A 22893-nucleotide genomic window follows, 5' to 3' on the forward strand; every position below is an offset into this window, starting at 1 on the left:
TATAATTATTTACATTACAGTGAGGAGTTTATATGTCCATCAACTGATGAATGGCTAATGAGAAAGAATGAAACCATGCCATTTGCAGCAATGTGGATGAACCGGAAGGTATTGCGCTAAGTGAAATAAGTCAGTCAGAGAAAGACAGATACCATATGTTTTCACTCATATGTGGAACTTGAGAAACTTAACAAAAGACCGTGAGGGAAGAGAAGGGGGAAAAAATAGTTACAAACAGAGAAGGAAGGATGTAAACCATAAGAGAATCTTAAATACAGAGAATAAACTGAGGATTAATGGGAGGGGATGGAGAGAGGGAAGGGGGTGATGGGCATTGAGGAGGGCACTTGTTGGGATGAGCACTGGGTGCTGTATGTAAGCGAATAACCACAGGAATCTACACCCAAGATCAAAAGCACACTGTACACACTGTACGTTAGCCAATTTGACAATAAACAAAATAATTTATTTAAAGAGGAGATAGCTTAAAGAAACTATAGGACAGCATCAAGCAGAATAACATTTGCATTAAAGGGGTCCTAGAAGTAGAAGAGAGAAAGGGGCGGAAAACTTATTTGAAGAGATAATGGCTGAAAACTTCCCTAACCCGGGGAAGGAAACAGATATCCAGATCCAGGAATCCCAGAGAAGTGTCAGATAAGACGAACCCAAAGAGACCATATCAAGACACATTATAATTAAAACGTAAAAAGTAAAGAGAAAGAGAATCTTAAGAGCAGCAGAAGAAAAGATAACTTGTTACAGACAATGGAACCCTCATAAGGCCATTACCAGATTTCTCAGCAGAAACTTTACAGGCAAGAAGTGAGTGGCATGATATATTCAAAATGCTGAAAGGAAAAAAATTCCAACCAAGAATACTCTGCCTGGCAAGGTTATTATTCATAACTGAAGGAGATATAAAGAAATTTCCAGACAAGCAAAAGCTAAAGGAGTTCATCACCATTAAATTAGCCTTCCAAAACATGTTCAGTCTTTCAGCTGAAAAGAGAGGCACTAATTAGGAACAAGTAAACACATAAAACTAAAAATCTTACTGGTAAAGGTAAATATATAGTAAAGATAGTGAATTAATCATTTACAAAGCTAGTATAAAGATTAAAAGACAAAAGTAGTGAAAATAACTACAGCTACAATAATTAGTTAAGGGATACATAAAATAAAATGTTGTAAAATGTGACATCAAAAACATAAGACATGGGGCGTCTGGGTGGCTCAGTTGGTTAAGTGTCCAACTTCAGCTCAGGTCATGATCTTGTGGTTCACAAGTTCAGTCCCTGCATTGGGCTCTGTGCTGACAGCTCAGAGCCTGGATTCTGCTTCAGACTCTGTGTCTCCCCTCTCTCTGCCCCTCCCCTATCATGCTCTGTTTCTCTCTATATATCTCAAAAACAAATAAATATTAAAAATTTTTTAAAACATAAAACATTGTGGGAAGGGAGTAAAATGTGGAGTTTTAGAATGTATTCCAACTTGCTTTCAACTTAAAATAGACATACCTACACATTGTTATATATGAGAAAGCTAAAACCTATAGTAGATATACTAAAAATAATAAGAAAGGAATCTAAACACAATGCTATCGAAAATCATCAAACCACAAGTGAGGAAAGAAAAACAGATAAGAACAGAGAAGAACTACAAAACAACCAGAAAGCAATGACCAAATGGAAGTAAATACATATCTATCAATAATTACTTTAAATGTAAATGGACTAAATTCTCTAGTCAAAAAACATCAAGTAGATGTATGGATAAAAGAAACAAGACCCATCTATATGTTACCTATAAGAGACTCACTTCAGATGTAAGGACACACGCAACTAACAGTGAAGGCATGGAAAAAGATGTTTCATGGAAATGGAAACCAAAAGAAAACTGAGGTAGCTATACTTATATGAAAACCAAATGGACTTTTTTTTTAACTTAATGTTTATTTTTGAGAGAGAGAGAGAGAGCACAAGTGGGAGAGAGGCAGAGAGAGAGGGAGACACAAAATCTGAAGCAGGCGCTAGGCTCTGAGCTGTCAGCACAGAGCCTGACGCAGGGCTCAAACTCACGGACGGCAAGATCGTGACCAAATGGAAGTCGGACACTTAACCGACTGAGCCACTCAGGCACTTCCCAACTGGACTTTAAAACAAAGACTTTAGTAAAAGACAGAGATGGGCATTACATAATGATAAAGAAATCAATTCAGCAAGAAGATACAACATTTGTAAATATTTCTAGATTCAGTATAGAAGCACCTAACTATATAAAGCAAATATGAATAGGCCTAAAGGGAAGAATTGACAGTAATACAGTAATAGTGGGGAACTTTAATACCCCACTCACACCAATGAATAGATCATCCAGACAAAAATTCAATAAGGAAACATCAGCCAGAAATAACACATGAGACCAGATGGACTTAATAGATATATACAGAGCATCTTATGCAAAAGCAGCAGAGTATATATTCTTCTCAAGTGTACATGAAACATTCTTTAGGATAGATCATATGTTAAGCCACAAAACAAGTCTCAGTAAATTTAAGAAGAAGATAAAAATCATATCCAGCATCTTTTCTGACTCCAATGGTGTGACACTAGAAATCAATCACAAGAAGATTGGAAAAATCACACATATGTACAGATTAGACAATACGTTACTGAACAACTAATGGAGAAATGAAGAAATAAAAGTATCTTGAGAAAAATGAAAATGGAAATACCTTATACCTAAATCTATTGGGTACACTAAAAGCAGCTCTAACAGGAAAGTTTATAGAGGTATAGGCCTGTCTTAAGAAACAAGAAAAATGTCAAATAAACAACTTAACTTTATACCTTAAGGAGCTAGGAGAAGAAGAATAAACAAAGCCCCAAGTTAGTAAAGGGAAAAAATAATCAGAAGAGAAATAAATAAAAGAAAGATTTAAATGACAATATAAAAGATCAATGAAGCTACGAGCTAGTTCTTTGAAAAAGATGAACAAAACTGACAAACCTCTCGCTAGATTCACTAAGAAAAGAAGACAGAGGACTCAAATAAAATCACAAATGAAAGGAAGTAACAAGCGACACCACAGAAATATGAAGGATTAAAAGAGACTACTATGAAAAAGTATATGTATGCCAAAAAATTGAACAACCTAGAAGAAATGAATACATTTCTAGAAACACATCACCTTCCAAGAATGAATCATGAAGAAGTAAAAAGTCTGAGCAGACTGATCACCAGTAAAAACATTGAATCAGTAATCAAAAAACTTCCGACAAGCAGAAGTCTAGGATCAGATGGCTTCACTGGGTGACTTCTACCAAATAATTCAAGATTTAATACCTAGTCCACTCAAACGCTTCCAAAAAATTAAAGAGGAGGGAACTCTTCCAAACACATTTTACAAGGACAGCATCACCCTGATACAAAACCAGACAAGGACAACACACACACACACACACACACACACTACAGGCCAATATTCCTGATGGGCATAGATGCAAAACTCCTCAACAAAATATTAGCAAACTGAATTCAACAATACATTAAAGGGATCCTTCACCATGATCAAGTGAGATTTATTCCAGTGATGCAAAGATCAATAAATATGACACACCGCATTAACAAAATGAAATATAAAAACCATATGATCATCTAAATAGATGTAGAAAAACATTTGACAAAATTCAACATCTATTCATGATAAAACTCTCAACAATGTGGGTAGAGATGAAATGTAACTCAACATATTAAAAACCATATATGACAAGCCCACGGTTGACATACTGTACAGGGAAAAGCTGAAAACTCTTCCTTTAAGATCCGAAACAAGACAAGGATGCCCACTTTCACTATTTTTATTCAACATAGGATTGGAAATCCTAACCAGAGCAATTAGGCAGGAAAAAGAAACAAAAGTGATCCAAATCAGAAAGGAAGAAGTAAAATGGTTATTATTAGCAGAAAACTTGATTTTATACATAGTTTTATATATAGTTCTATTAGAACTAATAGATTAAGTAAAGTTACAGGGTACAAAATCAATATATAGAATTTGTTACATTTCTATACACTAAGAACAAATAATCCAAAAGAGTAATTAAGAAAACAATCCCACTTACAACTGCATCAAAAAGAATAAAATACTGGAATAAATTTAACTAAGGGGGTTAAAGACCTGCACACCGGAAACGATAAGGCATTGATGAAAGACACAAATCACTGGAAAAATATGTTATGCTCATGGATTAAAATAATTTAATATTGTTAAAAGTGTCTATACTACCCAAAGCAATCTATATATTCAATGTAATTACTATCAAAATTCCAAAGGCATTTTCCATAGAAATAGAACAATTCTAAAATTTGTATGGAGCCACACAAGATGCTAAATAGCCAAACTGATCTTGAGAAGAAAGAACAAATATGGAGGCATCATGCTTTCTGATTTCAAACTATATTACAAAGCTTTAGTAATCAAAACAGTAGTATTTGTATCATCATAAAAACAGACACATATCAGCGGAACAGAATAGAGAGCCCAGAAATAAACCCACACGTATACGGTCAGTTAATTTATGACCGAGGAGGCAAGAATACGCAATGGGAAAAGGACAGTCTCTTCAACAAATGGTATTGGGAAAACTAGTTAGCTATATGCAAAAGAAAGAATACGGACCATTATCTTACACCAAACAAAATATTATCTCAAAATGGATTAAAGACTTGAATGTAAGACCTGAAGCCATAAAATTCTTAGAAGAAAACACGCATGGTAAACTCTTTGACACTGGTTATTGGAAATGATTTTTTGATCTGACTCCAAAGGCAAGGGTAACAAAAGCAAAAATAAACAAATGGCACTACATCTAACTAAAAAGTATCTGAATAGTGAAGGAAACCACCAACAAAATGAAAAAGCAACTTATTGAACAGAAGATATTGTTTTTCATTATTTTTATTTTTAATGTTTACTTACTTGTTTTGAGAGAGAGAGAGAAAGAGAAAGCATGGGGGAGGGCCAGGGAGAGAGAATCCCAAGCAGGCTTCATGCTGTCATCACAGAGCCTGATGCAGGGCTCAAAGCCACAAACTGTGAGATCATGACCTGAGTCAAAATCAAGAGTCAGACGCTTAGCCAAGTGAGCCACCCAGGGACCCCAGGAGAAGATATTTTCAAATCACATATCTGTTAAGGGGTTAGTATCTAAAATATATAAATAACTCACACCACTTAGTAACAACAGCAACAAATCCCAAACAATTTGTCTGAAAAATAGCCATTTTCCTAAAAAAGACATATGGATGACTGACAGACACATGAAACGATGCTCAACGTCACTAATCATCAGGGAAATGCAAATAAAAACCACAAGGAGATCTCACCTCACACCTGTCAGAATAGCTATTACCAAAAAGACAAAAATAACACGTGTTGGCAAGAATGTGGACAAAGGGGAACCCTCTTGCACTGTTGGTGGGAATGCAAACTAGGGCAGCCACTATGGAAAACAGGGTGGAGGTTCCTCAAAAAATTAAAAATAGAACTACCCTATGGCCCAGCAATTCCACTTCTGGTATTTATCTGAAGAAAATGAATACACTAATTTGAAAAGATATATGCACCCCTATGTTCATTTTAAAATAATTTACAATAGCTAAGATATGGAAGCAACCTAAGTGTCCGCTGATAGATGAATGGATAAAGAAGATGTGGTATATTATGCAATGGAATACTACTCAGCCATACAAAAGGATGAAATGTTACCATTTGCAACAACATGGATGGCCCTTGAGGGTATTCTGCTAAGCGAATAAGTCAGACAGAGAAAGATATATGATGTATGACTTCACATATATTTAGAACCTAAAACAAAACAAGTGAACAGCAAAACAAAACTCAGATACAGAGAACAGATTAGTGGTGGCCAGAGTGGAGCGGGATTTAGGGATAGTGAAATGGGGATCAAGAGATACAAACTTCCAGTTGTAAAATTAATAAGCCATGGGTGTAATGCACAGCATGGTGACTATGGTCAATAATATTGTATTGCATAGTTGAATGTCGTTAAGAGAGTAAATCCTTGTAACTTTGGGTGGTAACAGATGGTAACGAGACTTATGGCGATCATTTCACTATGTAGACAAATGTCAAATGACTATGTTGGACACCTGAAACCAATATAATGTTCTATGTCAATTATCCTTCAATTAAAAAAAAGAAGATGGGCACCTGGATGGCTCAGTCAGTTAAGCATCCGACTTTGGCGCGAGTTATGATCTAACGGTTCATGAGTTCGAGCCCCACGTTGGGCTCTGTGCTGACAGCTCAGAGCCTGGAACCTGCTTCAGATTCTGTGTCTCCCTCTCTCTTTACCTCTCCCCCACTCACACTCTGTCTTTCTCTCTCTCTCAAAATAAATAAACATTTATAGAAATAAAAAATAAATAGAATTTTAAAAAAAGAAAAGAAAGCTCACAATTTAAATACCAAACAAAACGGAATTCAAGATGAAAATGGTTAAACAGGACAAGGAGAGTCACTTAGTAATGACAGAGTATAATCCACAGTGAAAATATTTGTAATGTACTATTATACAACAAATAACCTAAGACCAAATCATGAAAAACTCTCAGGAACAGTATGGGAATTCACTTAAGTGGGAAGTTATAAAAATACATACCAGAATCAATAGCTTTCTTATATACAATAATAATAAGGCATAAAATATGGTAAATGAGAAATAAAATTCTATTCACAATAGCAACCAAAAATTAATCTATGTGGAGAAAAATTTTAAATTCTACTGAGAGACATAGAAGGACACATGAATAAAATGAATTCTTGAATAGAGAAGTATACTATTTTATTTTATTTTATTTTATTTTATTTTATTTTATTATTTGAGAGAGAGAGAGTGGGGAAGTGGGGCACAGAGAGAGAGAGAGAGAGAGAGAGAGAGAGAGAGAGAATCTTAAGCAGGCTCCACACTCAGTGCAGAGGCCAACATGGGGCTCGATCCCACGACCCTGGGATCATGACCTGAGCCGAAATCAAGAGTCAGACGCTCAACTGACTGAGCCCCCCATGCACCCCTAGAGAAGTATACCTTATTATTAGATAAGTAAAACTATTGTAAAGATGTCAGATCTCCCTAAATTCATTTCAAAATCCCAGGCAATCAGAATCAAAATCCCAATGGGATTTATACTGGAATCGGATCGACTGATTCTAAAGTTCGTCTGGAAGATTCAGTATTTACAAAGAGGCCAAATAATTAATGTGGAAGAACTAACTCTACCTGATATTGAAATATCCTATAGATCTATAGTGATTAAAACTTCCTCATTCCAATTCAGGAGATGAATTAAAATGAATACTTCTGGTTAATTATCTGCCTTTGTATCTTCCTCTGAAAGGGAAGCTCCATGAGGAGAGGAGTTTTGTCTCCTTTTTATACTGATATAACTCAGTTGATTAGAAAGTGCCTGGCACATAAGTATTTGTTGGATAAATGGATAAACAAAGCAACGGAATTGAATTCTTAGTACAGAGTAGACACGCAGAGACTTGGGGATTTGGATACTGTGTAAAGTGGCATTTCAAATTAAAATGGAAATAATCAATCAAAGTGTTATTTGGAAAAGAGTCAAACCAAACTCTTCATTCCATATAGTTAAAGAGATTTCAAGTGTGTCAAAGATGTAAGTGTAACAAAGCCATAATACTATAAGAAAAATAGAGACTAATATTATAATCTTCAGGTGAGAGAATCCTTTTAAAGCACAAAACAAAAGCCAGACACCACGAAGACAAAGATTTATAAAGTTGATTCCATTAAAGAAAAAGGCAAAAACAGTAACAGCAACATCAAAAATGTGTACAAAAACAACAACCACAACACATATAACCCAATTAACACGTAAACAAAAACCTGGAATAATTATTTACAACATAGATAGTCAAAGGATTATTTTGTCAGCATATAAAAAACTCCTCTAAATCAATGATAAAAAGATAAAAATAATGGCAAAGTGCATAAAATGAGAAATACATTCATAAAAGTATGTTTAAAATCACTAATAAAGAAATATAACTTAATGCAAAGATGTCAGGTTATTCTTCTATCTGACTGACAAGAGTTAAAAACATACATAAAATCCAATGTGAGTGAGGATATAGAAAAAGATTCCCTCTTAGTAAATGCTGGTGAGATTGCAAGTTGTACGTTTCAAAAAGGTCATTGGACAATGTGTATCAAAGTGTCTATGCACATGGGCAACAATTCCAGTTTTAAGCATTTATCCTAAAACCATAATCAGTCAGCCAATTGAACAAAGATGTTTATAGGTATATGGAGTATTGTGTTGTTTCTATTAATGAAAAATCAGAGGCGAAGCAAATGCCCATCAATAAACAACTAAATGATTAAAGTACGGTACGGTCACATAGTTAATACCACTAATTGACATGGAAACATACCTATGACTTATTGTTCAGTGCATAAATCAAGTTAGAAAACAGTATTCGAAGTTAGGTACATCTAAATTGCATGTCTATGACCCAGCAATTTCTCTCTTAGGTATATAACCAATAAGACAGCATTCATGTGCTCGCAAGAGACGTGCACTAGCATATTTATAGCCGCACTATTCATAATAGCCCCAAACTGGAAACCACCCAAATGCTTATCAACAATAAAGTGGATAAATAAATTATGACACAGTCACGTAATGGAGAGATAGCTCGACAATGGTGAATGAACCCCCTAAAGCCATATAGATGAGCCTCACAAATATAATGCTGATTGAAAGACGACAGATAAAGCAGAATACATGCTTCATGATGACATTTGAATAAAATTTAAAATCTGGCGAAAGTAACCTATGTCATTAGAAGTCAAGACAGTAGTTATCCTTGGGTTGGTGCGGAGTGGGTTGTGACGGGCAGTGGGTACAAAGATGGCTTCTACGAGGCTGGCAATATTCTGTTAACTGAGCGCTGGTTACCTGGGTATGCACGCTTTGTGGTCATCTGTACACTTAGGAGCTGTATACTTTTCTGCGTACACACGCACATACAAACACACACACAAAATTGTTTGCACAGACAGGAAGATGTCAGGAAGTAGCCTGACAAAAATGTCAGCAGTGTTTTAATCTGGAGAGGGCATTTAGCATGACTTTGGCTTCCTTCAGTATATTTGTCTATATCAGTAGACACAATTATATACAGGAAAATACAATTTAATTGAAGGAATAGAAATAAATTTACTGAACATTCAGCTCAAAAATTTAGAATAGCGCTCACTTCGGCAGCAAATGTACTAAAATTGGAACAATACAGAGAAGATTAGCATGGCCCCTGGGCCACGATGACACATAAATTTGTGAAGTATTCCATAAAAAAAGAAAAAAAAGAACAATAAAGAAAATGAGAACATGGGATGAATGAAGTGATAAAGAGCCAGAAAACAATCAGATACTATGGAGGCTGACTGAGAGCGATCAATATGCTTCCTCCCAAATGACCGTTAATGAACTTAACAAATTTACACAAATAGACAATGTGGGAAATAGCACTTTAACCATGAGCCAAAGAACTGGGGGAATTTCTGCTGATTTCACCATCACAGAGAATGATTTAAAAACCCATTTGGGGGGTGCCTGAGCAGCTCAGTCGGTAAAGGACCTGACTCTTGATTTTGGCTTGGGTCATCATCTCACACTTTGTGAGATCAAGCCCCGCATTGCTGTGGAGCCTGCTTAAAATAAATAAATAAATAAATAAATAAATAAATAAATAAATAAATAAATGCTCATTTTAAAAGTAAGCTTATTGAAGTGTAATTAACATATAATAAACTGCATATAAAGTACTCAATTTAGTAAGTTTTTATTTTTATTTTTTAGTAAGTTTTTAATACATATACACACCCATGAAGCCATTGCCTCCAAAAGTTTCCTCATTTCTCTTCCTTCCACTTCTTTATCCTCTCCCCTCACCTGTAAGAAACATGATAGTTCCCTTTTCTAGAGTTTTATAGAAATCGAATTGTAGAGGGCACCTGGTTGTCTCAGTTGGTTAAGTGGCCAACTCTTGACATCAGTTCAGGTCATGATCTCATGGTCCATGAGCCTGAGCCCCACGTCGGGCTCCATGCTGACAGTGAGGAGACTGCTTGAGATTCTCCCTCCCTCTCTCTCTCTCTCTCTCTCTCTCTCTTTCTCAAAGTAAATAAATAAACATTTTTTTAAAAAAAAGAGAAAAAGAAACAAAATTGTAGTATATGCATTTTTGTAGTCTGGTTTCATTATGCCAGCATAATATTTTGAAATGCACCCCTAATTTTGTATGTAACAAAATTTTGTTGCATCATAGTTCATTGGATGAATACACCATAATTTATTTACTCACCAGTTGATGGGTATTTAGGTTCCTTCCAGGTTTTGATTATTATGAATAAAATGAGCAACGAGCAATTTGGGGTCATGTTTGAGTCTTTATATGAACATATGCTTTCCTTTATTTTGGTTACATGCCTAGAGGTGGAATGGAAGGTCGTACGACAGATATATTTAGAATGGATTAAATTAATGTATTCCCATGTATGTTTAACTGTTTAAAAAACTTCCAAAGTATTATTCAAAGTGATGGTACCATTTTGCATTCCCACCAGCAGTGTATGAGCCTTCCAGTCGCTCTACTTTCTTGCCATCACTGGGTATAGTTAGTCATTTTAGTTGTAGACATTTTCATAAGTATGTGATGGCATCTCACTGTATTTGTTTCTTTTTATTTTAGAGAGAGAAAGCACGTGTGCGTGAGCAGGGGAGGAGCAGAGGGAGAGGAAGAGAGAGAATCACAAGCAGGCTCCATGCTCAGCATGGGGCCCAGCGTGGGACTCAACCTCATGATCATGACCTGAGCTGAAATCAAGAGTCAGACACCCACCTGACTGAGTCACCCAAGCACCCCTATGATGGCATCTCTTTATAGTTTTGATTTGCATCTCCCTAATGATTAATGATGTTGAATATTTTCTCAGGTGTTTATTTGCCAGCTTTATATCTTCTTTGGCAAATTATCTGTTCATATAATTTACCCACTTTTGTATTGAGGGTTTTTTTAATTGAATTTAGAGGGCTCTTTATATGGTTTGAATACAAGTCCTTTATGAGATATATGATTTGCAAATATTGCCACTCAGCCTGTGGCTTGTCTCCCACCCCCCTCCCCCTGCCCCATGGCTTGTCTTTTCCTTCTCTTAATAGTATCTTTTAAAAAGAAAGTTCTTAATTTTGATGAAGTCTGGTTTCTTGATTTGTTCTTTTAGGAATCATACTTTTGGGATCACATTTGCCTAACCCAAGGTCACAAAAGTTTTCTCCTAGAAGTTTTGTAATTTTATGCTTTACATTTGGGTCTAAGATGCATTATGAATTAAGTTTTGAATATGGTGATATGGACAGATTGAAGCATGTGTATGTATAGTGGATGTATATTGAAATATGGTCTATATTTGTATGTACTACATATGTATATCCAGCATTTGCACCAGTGTTATTGACAAAACTATGCTTTCTCCATTAAATTGCCTTCGCACTTTCGCCAAAAAGTCAATGGACCATGCTTCCACTTCAGGGTAAGGTGAAGTAAGCCTATTAAACCAATATATATCCCACTGAGTGTAGCCTAAAAACAGGACGGAATGTATGCAGCAGCTATCCGAAGACTCTGAAAATAACTACTAACAGGCAGATTGGGGAAGAACATGAGAATTCAAAAGACCACCCACTGGTGATGAGTTTATCATTACTTTCTTCTGGTATTTTCAGGTCTGAATGTAGTGAAACCTGAAACCAGAAAGTAAGAATTAGCACAACAGAGAAGACTCCAGGAGATGCCTCAAATTCTGACTTACTGTATGCGTAAGTGGCTTCCTAAAAGAGAGAATATGAAATTCACAATCGTTCTTTCTTTTTCTCTTTTCTCTCTATCATCTTGTATCTCAGCCCCCAAACAACCCATGGAAGCCAAAGCAGGAGGGGCATGAGAGCCAGTAAGAGCCTACAACTTTGAGGAAATAGCGTACAAGACAACTATAATATAAAAGTAGAAAATAAAAGGACTTATGTTGACGGTAAGGTCTCTACATTTTACTTGAAGTGATAAAATAGCAAGTGATATCAGTGAAACTGACGGAGTGGGGAACTCTAAAATTTTGTTACTCCAGGGGCGCCTGGGTGGCTCAGTCGGTTGAGCATCCGACTTCGGCTCAGGTCATGATCTCACAGTTTGTGAGTTCGAGCCCCGCGTCGGGCTCTGTGCTGACAGCTTAGAGCCTGGAGCCTGCTTCACATTCTGTGTCTCCCTCTCTCTGCCCCTTCCCTGCTCATGCTCTGTCTCTCTCTGTCTCAAAAATAAATAAACATTAAAAAAAATTTTTTTAAATTCTGTTACTCCATAAAAGTAATTTTTTTAACTGGCAAAAAAAAAAAAAAAAAAAAAAGTCAGAATTAACTTTTTTGGATGTCCGGAAATTAGCCAAAGTTTTGTGGAAACTATAGACCAATATCCCTCATCAACGTAAATGCAAAATTCCTTTTTAAAAAATCAGCAAATCAAATCCTGCAAAACTGAAAGGACAATGCAACGTAACCACGTGCTATTTATTTCAGGAAGGCAAGTCTGCCTATAATATTCAAAAACAATCAGTGTAATCCACCATATGAAAAGCCCAAAGGAAAAACAAACAATAAATGGTCTCATAAATAGATGCAGAAAAAAAACACGTGACAAAATTCAACCTCAATTCATCCATATTTAAAAATTCTTAACAAACTAGGAATATAAGAGAACTTCTTCAACCTGCTAAGGGGCATCTACAAAAAAGCTAAATCTAACACACTTAATGGTGAAAGACTCAAGGCTTTCCCCCTAAGAACAAGGCAACACTTTTACTATTTCTCATTATACTGTCCTGACTTTCCCCAAATGCTGACTCTGACCTTGAACAAAACTTAAGCTTTCCTCATGTCAGGGTGACCTTCCAGCTTCCTAAGAAATAAGCTTATGTAGTGCTTGCTACTCTTCTGAAAAGGAGTTTCTAGTAACCTAGAAAGCAATGTGCTTCCTCATCACGTTTTATAAACTGAGCTGCAACCACAGAGAGCTGAGTTTCTTACCTCTCGATTTTGAAGTCTCCCTGTTTGCAGTTTGTTTCTCACTCAACACAATATTCACAAGTAAAACCCTCTGGATTTTCTTTTGACAATGTCATTAGATTTTCTTCATTGGTAAGTATGGTAAACAAAGTTCTAAGATGGCTCCCCTGACTTTCCTCTTCCCAGTCTCCATGCTTTTGTGTAATCCTTTCCCCCCGTAGCAAAGGAAGAACTGTAACTAAGAATATGACAAAGGTGAAGGGATAAATTTCAAAGTTGCAAAAGGAACTAAAATATTGAATAATCTGACTTGTAGGTTAACCAAAAGGCAGATTATCCTGTCTGGGCCTGAACTAATTAAGTGATCCCTTTAAAAGATCTATAGGTCAGAGACTCAAAGTAGTAAAGTCTCTCTCTCCCTCTCTCTATCTCTCTCTCCTTCCAGTCCCTTCTCTCTCTGTCACTGGCTTTAAAAGAACAAGCTGCCATGAATTCTATAGCTTCAAGGAAATTAATTTTGCCAACAACTTAAAGGAGCTTGGAAGCAGATCCTTCCCTAGCCAAGCCTGCATTATGAGAATGAAGTCCACTGAACATTTTGATTTTAGCTTTCCGAGACCCTGAAAAGAGAACCCAGGTACACCTAACCAGACTCTTGACCTACAGAAACTTAGAGACAATAAATAGGTGTTTTAAGACACTAACTGTGTAGTAATTTGTTATTCAGCAGTAACAAATTAATACACCAGCTATGTTATCTGTAAATATAGACAGTTTTACTTTTTCCTTTTCAATCTGGATGCCTTTTATTTATTTTTCTTATCTAATTACACAGGCTAGAACCTTAGTACAATGTTACATAGAAATGGAAAAAATGGGTATAGTTTTCTCATTCTTGATTTTAGGGGTAAAGCATTTGATCTTTTACCATTATGATGAGGGTAGCTATAAGCTTTTTGTAGATGCTTGAATCAGGTTGAGGAAGTTCCCTTCTATTCTTAGTTTGTGAAAGTCTTTTTTTTTTTTTTAATCAGGAATAGATGTTGGGATGACTATATGATTTTTTTCTTTTAGTCTGTTATAGTGAATTATGTTGTTTGATTTTAGAATGTCAAGCCACCTTTACGTTATTGACATAAACCCCACGTGGTTGTGGTGTATTATTTTTATATAATGCTGGGTTTGATTTGTCAAAATTTTATAAAGAATTTTTGCATCTATGTTCTTGAAGTATATTGCTTTGCAGATTTTTTTGTAATGCTTCTGTCTGTTTGTAAAAAATCAGAATAATGCCGGCTGAGTTAGGAAGTATTTTCTGCTTTTCAGTTTTTTGCAGGAGTTTATGCAGAACTGATATCATTTCTTTAGCAAAATTTGTTCAGTAGAATTCACCAATGAAATGATCTGTCTCTGGAGTGTTTTTGTGGGAAGATTTTAAAGTACAAACTTTTTTTTTTTTTTTACTGAAATAGGACTACTCAGGTCATATATTTATTTTTGACTGGGCTTTGGTGATTTGTGTCTTTTTAAAAAAAAATTTTTTTTAACGTTTATTTATTTTTGACACAGAGAGAGACAGAGCATGAACGGGGGAGGGTCAGAGAGAAGGAGACACAGAATCTGAAACAGGCTCCAGGCTCTGAGCTGTCAGCACAGAGCCCGACGCAGGGCTCAAACTCACCGACCGCAAGATCATGACCTGAGCCGAAGTCGGATGCTTAACCGACTGAGCCACCCAGGTGCCCCTGGTGATTTGTGTCTTTTAAGAAATAAGTCCATCTCATCTATACTGTCCAATTTACTGACATAAAATTATTCACAATATTCTATTTTTGTTCTTTTAATCTGTAGAATCTGTAGTGACGTTCTCTCTCTCATCACTGATATTGGTAATTTATGACTTCACCTTTTTTTACTTGATCAATCTAGCTAGAAGTTTATTGATTGTATTGATCTTCTCAAAGAACCAGCTTTTGGTTTCATCAATTGTATCTATTGTTTTTCTATTTTATTGAATTTTTTTCTGATCTTCATTCTTTTCTTCCTTGCTTTGGATTTACTTTCTCTTCTTTTTCTAGTTTCTTAATGTGGAAAGTTAGATTACTGGTTTGAGATCTTTCTTTTCTGATATGGATATTTAGCTGTATACATTTCCCTTTAAGTAATACTTACCTACATCCCACACATTTTCATATGATGCATTTATATTTTCATTCAGTTCAACATACTTTCCAATTTATCTTTTGAGTTCTTTGACTCATATGCTATGTATGAGGGGGCTTTCCCAAATATCTGCCTGTTATTGATTTCTAACTTGATTTCGTTGTGATTCATGAACATATCTTGTAGGACTTGAATTCTTCTAATTTATTTATTTACAGTTCATAATATGGTCTATTTTGGTAAATGTTCCATACCCACAGAAAAAAGAATGTGCATTCTGCTGCCATTGGAAGGAATATTCTATAAATTCTAATTATGTCAAATTGGACGATAGTGTTATTCAAGTCAAGTTTGTTCAAAATCTCCAACGATAATTTTGGATATGTCTATTTCTTCTTGAAATCCTAACCATTTTTACTGCCTGCATTTTGACGCTCTGCTGGGTCTGAGTTCCTACTCTCTGAACTGAGGTCCAGAAACTCCTCAGGCAGTAAGTTGGGGCGATCATAGGGCTCACTTTGCTTCCTGTTTCTCAGGTTCCTCCATTTATCTCTTATTGTGTTACTGTGAAAAGCATTGTTTCATGTATTTTCTAGTTTCTGTTGTTATTATTGTATCAGGTGGGAAAGTAAATCCAATTCATGTTATTGTTTTTTGACCAGAAGCAGAAGTCTCTTGAAACCCCATTTTTAAATTAAATATGTTCACCACTTGTAGTTGAACAGTACAAGCAATTTCAGAGAATGTTGGGCAGGTTTTGAGTCAGACCTACGATCTACCTCTGACTCCAGGGAAAGCCAGTTCTAGACTGAAGAGAAGCTGAGACAGCTAATAATTTGGTTCCTCTTCAAAATGATTTTCTTTCAGTATTGGTCAATGTTTAATGGGAATTTGGGGGCTTACATTTCCATTTTAGAAATAACTCTCTATTTTCAAAACAAGGAATTTCTTTTTTTTTAATTTTTTTTCAACGTTTTTTATTTATTTTTGGGACAGAGAGACAGAGCATGAACGGGGGAGGGGCAGAGAGAGAGGGAGACACAGAATCGGAAACAGGCTCCAGGCTCCGAGCCATCAGCCCAGAGCCTGACGCGGGGCTCGAACTCACAGACCGCGAGATCGTGACCTGGCTGAAGTTGGACGCTTAACCGACTGCGCCACCCAGGGCGCCCCACAAGGAATTTCTTATACGGGACAAAACATAACATTTTCTCTTGTGAATTAGTACTAATTTGTGAGTTTTGCCCTCTCACAGAGTTGGCTGGAATTAACACCTCTCTAAAAAAACGAAACAATTTACAAGAAATTGTGATAGAAGCCTTGTTGGAAATACATTTGAAAACTAAAATTTCCCACTTTCTGGTCTGGATAGACTCTATTAAGTCTCATGATCTGTTTCCCCTTGTCTCTTGCAGTTAGATTGGTGCCAGAACGAGTGTAGCCAATGTGTGCTAAAATGATTTCTACCACTTCCAGATAAAAACAATTAAAAGCTGGTGTGTTTCCTTTTTTTCCTCCTCCCTTGCTGTGTGCCTCCGGAGGCCGTGTTCCCCACGGCATAGCTCCCAGGTGGGACAGCAGGTCTCCATCTGTATCAGCCTTCTTGGGAGAGACACATACACTTTATTTACTAATCCACTAAGATTTTAGGTTACTATGACAAAGTCTACCCTAATGAATAGAGTTTATTCTTATTTTCTCTGACAATAAGGTAGATTTTAAAGGATACATTAAAGAGTTTGACTTTAGATAAGGTGCATTCAATCGAATAGAATTTAGTATCTCATTTAATACAACAATTACACCAGTGAAACGACTCAACCTATGTAAATAGCACTACTCCATTCATCATGTTCCTTCAGAATCCTGACTGCCAACTCTAGGTGACGCTCAGGTTTTTTCTGGTCATGGTATTAATGACACAGACCAAGTTTCCCTTTGCAACATGTGCAAACACATTCGCAAAAATATCCAACAGGACTAGGGCACTACCATGAAGAGCGTTCCTGACACTATTTGAAGGTATTCTTATTACAATGATAGCAGGACCGATCGATATTTTACCAGTTACGTAAGGTGTGCATAGCAATCTAAATTAACCACTGTCACAATTCTCATTTATTCTAGAAACATATTAGCACGCCATAAAGAGATGGCTAGACAGTTTTTATCTATATATACCATGATTAGATCTATCTATCTACAGTGATTTTCATATACTATGTTTCAATAGCAAATATCCTATTTTCCATCCTTTTCCTTGTATACCATATGCCAGGAGGCATACTTGGTTTCTTGCAGAGTAAGACTTGTAGAGAATTGAAGCAGGAAGAAGAACTGAATGAATGAGAGAGAGAGAGTAGCATACTATGCTAGCAGCACCAGAAAATATTTTCATGCACCTGAGAACTGACTACCATGTCATAGCACCAAAGTAATATTAAGGGAGACACCAGTTGGACAGCTCCTCAGAGTTTCCATAGATACATAGGTATAGTTACAGATATGCAGAGGCATAACTATAATGATACCTATGTCTCCATATCTATCTATCTCAATATTTAAATTGTAATATTTAAAAATTGAGTAATATTTAGAGGCGCCTGGGTGGCTCAGTCGGTTAAGCATCCGACTTCGGCTGAGGTCATGATCTCGCGGTCCTTGAGTTCGAGCCCCGCGTCAGGCTCTGTGCTGACCGCTCAGAGCCTGGAGCCTGTTTCGGATTCTGTGTCTCCCTCTCTCTCTGCCCCTCCCCAGTTCACGCTCTGTCTCTCTCTGTCTCAAAAATAAATAAACGTTAAAAAAAATTTTTTTAATTGAATAATATTTAGATATTACAATAGTTAATATTGTAATATTTAAATAAAATAGAAATATTACATTGTAATATCTAAATATTGAGATATTTAATATGTAAAGCATTATAAATAGGATATTTGTTATTGAAATACAATATATGAAAAACATTGTAGATCAAGAGTTGGAAGCAGTGGGCATTGTTTTTGTTAATTCTGTAAATTCTTTAGCAGAGTCAGGAAATCCAGCCGTCAGAAAAATAGAACATCCCACACAGAGCCCAGAGCCCCTGACCAAATGGATACCAGTTAAATTCCACAAATGGGTAAGTGCCAAGCTGCAGTAAGAATGAAGAAGCCAAACGCGGAGCCTATCAGACAACATCATAACGTGTAGGAAGGGATATATTGCCCAGAAGGCTCAAGAAAAGAGCCTATTCTTAAAGATGCATGTTAGGAAATGGAAATAAATTTTAGAAACCATGTCCTTGGGGCCATGATAAAGGGTAAGGAAAGCATGAGCTATGTGAGCCTGGGACAGGGGGAGGACAAACCAAAGGGAGGGCAGGGACACAAGTGGGGAAAGGAAAGAAATATCTGGTAACAGAAAAACAATGTGCATCAGAGGCAATGAAGAGTAGATGTTTCCCTGAAGAGTAAATCAAAGCTTTGACATGGGAGAAAAACAAAAAGATCCCGCACGCAGAAGGAAAGGATGAAGATTAAACGTTTTAGAAAGAAAATGTCCCAGGTGTGTAGGGCGAAGAAATAGAGATGCAACATAAGAAATACATGGGCTCCCTAGGAATAAACCCAAGCTATAGAAAAGAGGTAGCAATAATAACAATCATAATAAAAAGGATTTTTTTTCTCAACTGACTAAAGAATAAATATATAAAGACCAAAGTGGATCACACTGTCCTGGCAAAATTCATGAGACTGACACATAAAACGTGTGCTGGAAAATTTGTTGGAATTCGAGGATGATGGTGGGAGGGGATTCACGGGGATGTACAGGCCGAACGCAACACGAAACCGAAAAAACCCAAGCCCTCCTGGAAAGACTCAAAACAGTACGTGTCAGTGATCAGCCCTTCAGCTGACGGGGGGCCGTGGGCACTGCCCAGCTGTGTCCCAGCACTGGCCACATCCACGAGGATCAGCATTCGAAACCCTCCTGTCAGGCAGCAGAGACTCACGGGAGAGGAGGCATCACCTTGATGCTAAAAGATGATGGACGAAAGGAGAAACATGGCGACGGTCAGTCAAGAGTCAAATCATGCACGCAGACATGTGAGGCGTAGCTAGAAGGCTCTGGGAAGTTTACGTTCCCAAAGAGCGAGTGGCAGGCAGTCAGACAAATGCTATTGGTGACCGTTGTCACAACTTCATTTGTAACTCCAGTCTATTTTCGGTTAGAATGTGAGCCCTGGAGAGCAGGACCTACGCGATACTGTCTTCACTTATGTCTGCAGCAGCTGCCACAAAAGGTCCTTGGGTAACTGCAAGCACATGGCTTTAGTCTCACCTGCCAGGGGTCGTTCTGGGACAGCTTGGGGGCGAGTCTGTCTACTGAGGAAGAGAAAGGCCCTTCCCAAAAACTGGCTCCCGCCCAGTCAAGGGGAAAAGTGATGATTTCGCAGCTCATTTCCAAGCCACAGTGAAAGTAAGCAGTTGGCTCTGTTGTCCTGTTAGCGTCACAACAATACCCATTTCTTATATACAACTGCATCCCTGAGCATGACTTAGCGAAAGAAGGAGGAAAAATGCTTTGTCCATTAAGAGCAAGGAACATCTTGCGGTTACGTCGCCTTTTAATAAAATGATTTTCTTCTTTTGTATGGACTTACGCTGAGCTACCTCTGGAAATTACTGGAAATTGGCATGGGGAGGTGAGGGCTTGCAAATGTGCTGTCTCCGAGAACTGCTCCTAGGAGACCAGAAGACCACAGAGAGAACATAAGCCTATGTTGACTTTAACACATGGTTCTGGCACGATTGGACACCTGTATGTGAAAACCTAGACCCAGGTTTACAAAAACCAGTTTAAAATAGACTATAGACCTGGGTGTCCAACACAAACTATACAATTTCTAGAACAAAATATAGGAGAAATCTAGGCGACCTCATGTCTAGTAAGGGACATTTAGATCAAACACCAAAGGCACGATCCAGGAAAGAAACAAATGATTAAGTTGGACTTCATTAAGATTCAAATATTATGCTCTGCTAAAGGGATCGCCAGGAGAATGAAAAGACAAACCCACCTCGGGAGAAAATATTTGGAAAAAGTACATATCCGGCAAAGGGCTTATAGCCAACATATACAAAGAAATCTTAAAATTAAACAATGAGCAAACAAACACCCCCACGGAAAAAAGCAGAGGAAAGATTTGAACAGACAGCTCACTGAAGAAGAGCCACAGATGGCAGAGAAACTCATGAAAAGATACTGCACATCATAGGTCATCAAAAAAAAAAAAACAATGATCAGACCCTGCTACACCCCGATTAGAATGGCTGAAATCCAAAAACAGAAAAATAAGAATATCAACTGCTAGCGAAGGTGTGCAGCAAGAAGAACCTTCTTCCTTGCTGGTGGGAGCGTAAAAATAGTACGCAGCCACTTTGGAAGATAGTTTGGGAGTTTCTCACAAAACTTAACATAGTCTTATCATGCTCTCCAGCAATCATGCTCTTTGGTACATATATATATATATATATATATATATAGAGAGAGAGAGAGAGAGAGAGAGAGAGAGAGAGAGACTTATAGCAACTTTATGCATAGTCACCAGAAACTGAATGCAACCAAGATGTCCTTCAACGGGTGAATAGATAAACCATAGTACATTTATAAAGTGGAATATTATTCAGCCAGCAAGAGGAAGGAATGAGCCACACCAAAACAGAAATGGATCTGAAATGGACATATATACATGAAAGGAGCCAGTCTGAAAAGGCTGTATACTATAGGGTTCCAATGGAATAACATTCTAGAAAAAAAAGGTAAAACTAGGGAGACATGAAAAGATTGGTGGTTGCCCCGGGTTCAGGGGCAAATTAGGAAGGTTGACCAGGTGAAGCGCAAGGTGTTTTTTAGGGCGGCAAAACTATTCCTCGCGGTACTGTATTTGGGGATATGTGACAGCATGCATTTGTCAAAACCCACTGAACTTCAGTCCGAAGAGTAAACCTTAATGTATGCGAATTTTAAAAAAATCATTTAGGAGGTCGGCAGCATCTCGGGATGGAATGCAGAATGTGACAAATCAATCTGTATTCAAATGTATGAAACAGCTTCTCTGAAGGGATTGGGGGGGTGTGCTGACGTAAGTAACTTTGGAAATGAGTGGAGTCTGTAAAACGAAGTGCAAAGGAATTGCACGCAGAGCATTGTCATTTATAAAGTTGCTTCCCACAGGTATATGTGTTAGCACCTCTGACACGACCATGAATGTGTGTTGCAATTAAACAATTAAGTAAATGGATGGTGGGTGGTAGGAGCTGGCTTTCTCACCGATGGAGGGGAATTGACGGGTAAGTAAGAGGAAGCAGCTAGAATGATCTATGTGATAATGGATTAGACTTGAAGACTTCAGAAGAACTCCCCTTTAGCTTAATATGGACTCACATGGTTACATATAGAAACACATATAGATACATGTGCTTATACATAGGTTCATGCACACACACATATTCCTTGCTCTGTTGACGGAAAAGGCCTAGAAGCGACAATGCCTCAAGAGCAAACAGCACACCTAGGGCTCAGATACTGGTTTCTAATGCCATTCTCTAATAGAAGAAACCAGGCCAATGCTCTGGGGCAGGAAAAAACCAGGATGAGCCCGGAGCACCTTGTAGGGCCAGAAAGTAAGGAAGTACTCAAAACACAGGAGCCAAGAGCTCCCACTGGCCAAAGCTGCAACCATTTGAGCAGCAAAACAAACAAAGTTGTATTGAATTATTACCCGAATTGTGAAGTAAATATCCCTGAGTCCATATGTATGGAAACACATGATTGAATAAAGACAGAATCTCTTGTTACAGGATTCCAGATAACTTACGTAGATATTCTGCCCTCAGAAATGTAGATGGAACATAACTCCTCATTTCTTATGTGTAGTCTGTGCATGGTAACTTTCTTGCAAAGAATACAGTATGCAACCCAGTAATTCCACTACTGGGTATTTACCCAAAGAAAATGGAAACATGAATTCAGAAAGACATATGCACCCTTATGTTTCTTGCAGCATTATTTCAAGAGGCAAGATGGGGAAGCAACCTAAGTGTCCATCAGTAGATGAACGGATACAGACGTGGTATACACACACACACACACACACACACACACACACACACACACTTATAGATATGGTGGAATATCACTCAGGCATCAAAAAGAATGAGCTCTTGCCCTTTGTGACAACATGGATGGACCCAAAGGGTATTAGGCTAAGTGGAATAAGTCAGACAGAGAAAGACAATACCACATGATTTCACTCATATGTGGAATCTAAAAAACAAAGCAAAAGAACAAACACACAGAAGCCAGAGACAGACTCAAACACAGAGAAGAAAGTGGCGGTTGCCAGAGGGGAGATGGCAAGAGGATGGGCAAACTAGGTGAAGAGGACTGAGGGGGTCCAAACTTCCGGTTGTCAAAGAAACAAGTTGTGGGGATGAAAGTTACGGCATAGAGAATACAGTTAATAATATTGTAATAGTGTTACACAGTGAGAGATGGTAACCATACTTAATG

The 22893-nt window shown here is 37.4% G+C and overlaps 1 protein-coding gene and 1 non-coding gene across 4 annotated transcripts in view; one reads left to right on the forward strand and one right to left on the reverse strand.

The window, feature by feature from the left end:
• CALN1 (calneuron 1) overlaps positions 1–22893 on the reverse strand; it is a 536504-nt gene that overhangs the window by 460439 nt on the left and 53172 nt on the right. The window lies entirely within an intron of this gene.
• LOC112860170 (U6 spliceosomal RNA) lies at positions 9309–9415 on the forward strand. The gene has a single exon (XR_003223586.1). It is a non-coding gene; the product is annotated as a U6 spliceosomal RNA (small nuclear RNA).

The sequence above is a fragment of the Puma concolor genome, chromosome E3 (genome assembly GCF_028749965.1).
Source record: "Puma concolor isolate L17-30 chromosome E3, mPumCon1.1.hap2, whole genome shotgun sequence".
Lineage (NCBI taxonomy): Eukaryota > Metazoa > Chordata > Mammalia > Carnivora > Felidae > Puma > Puma concolor.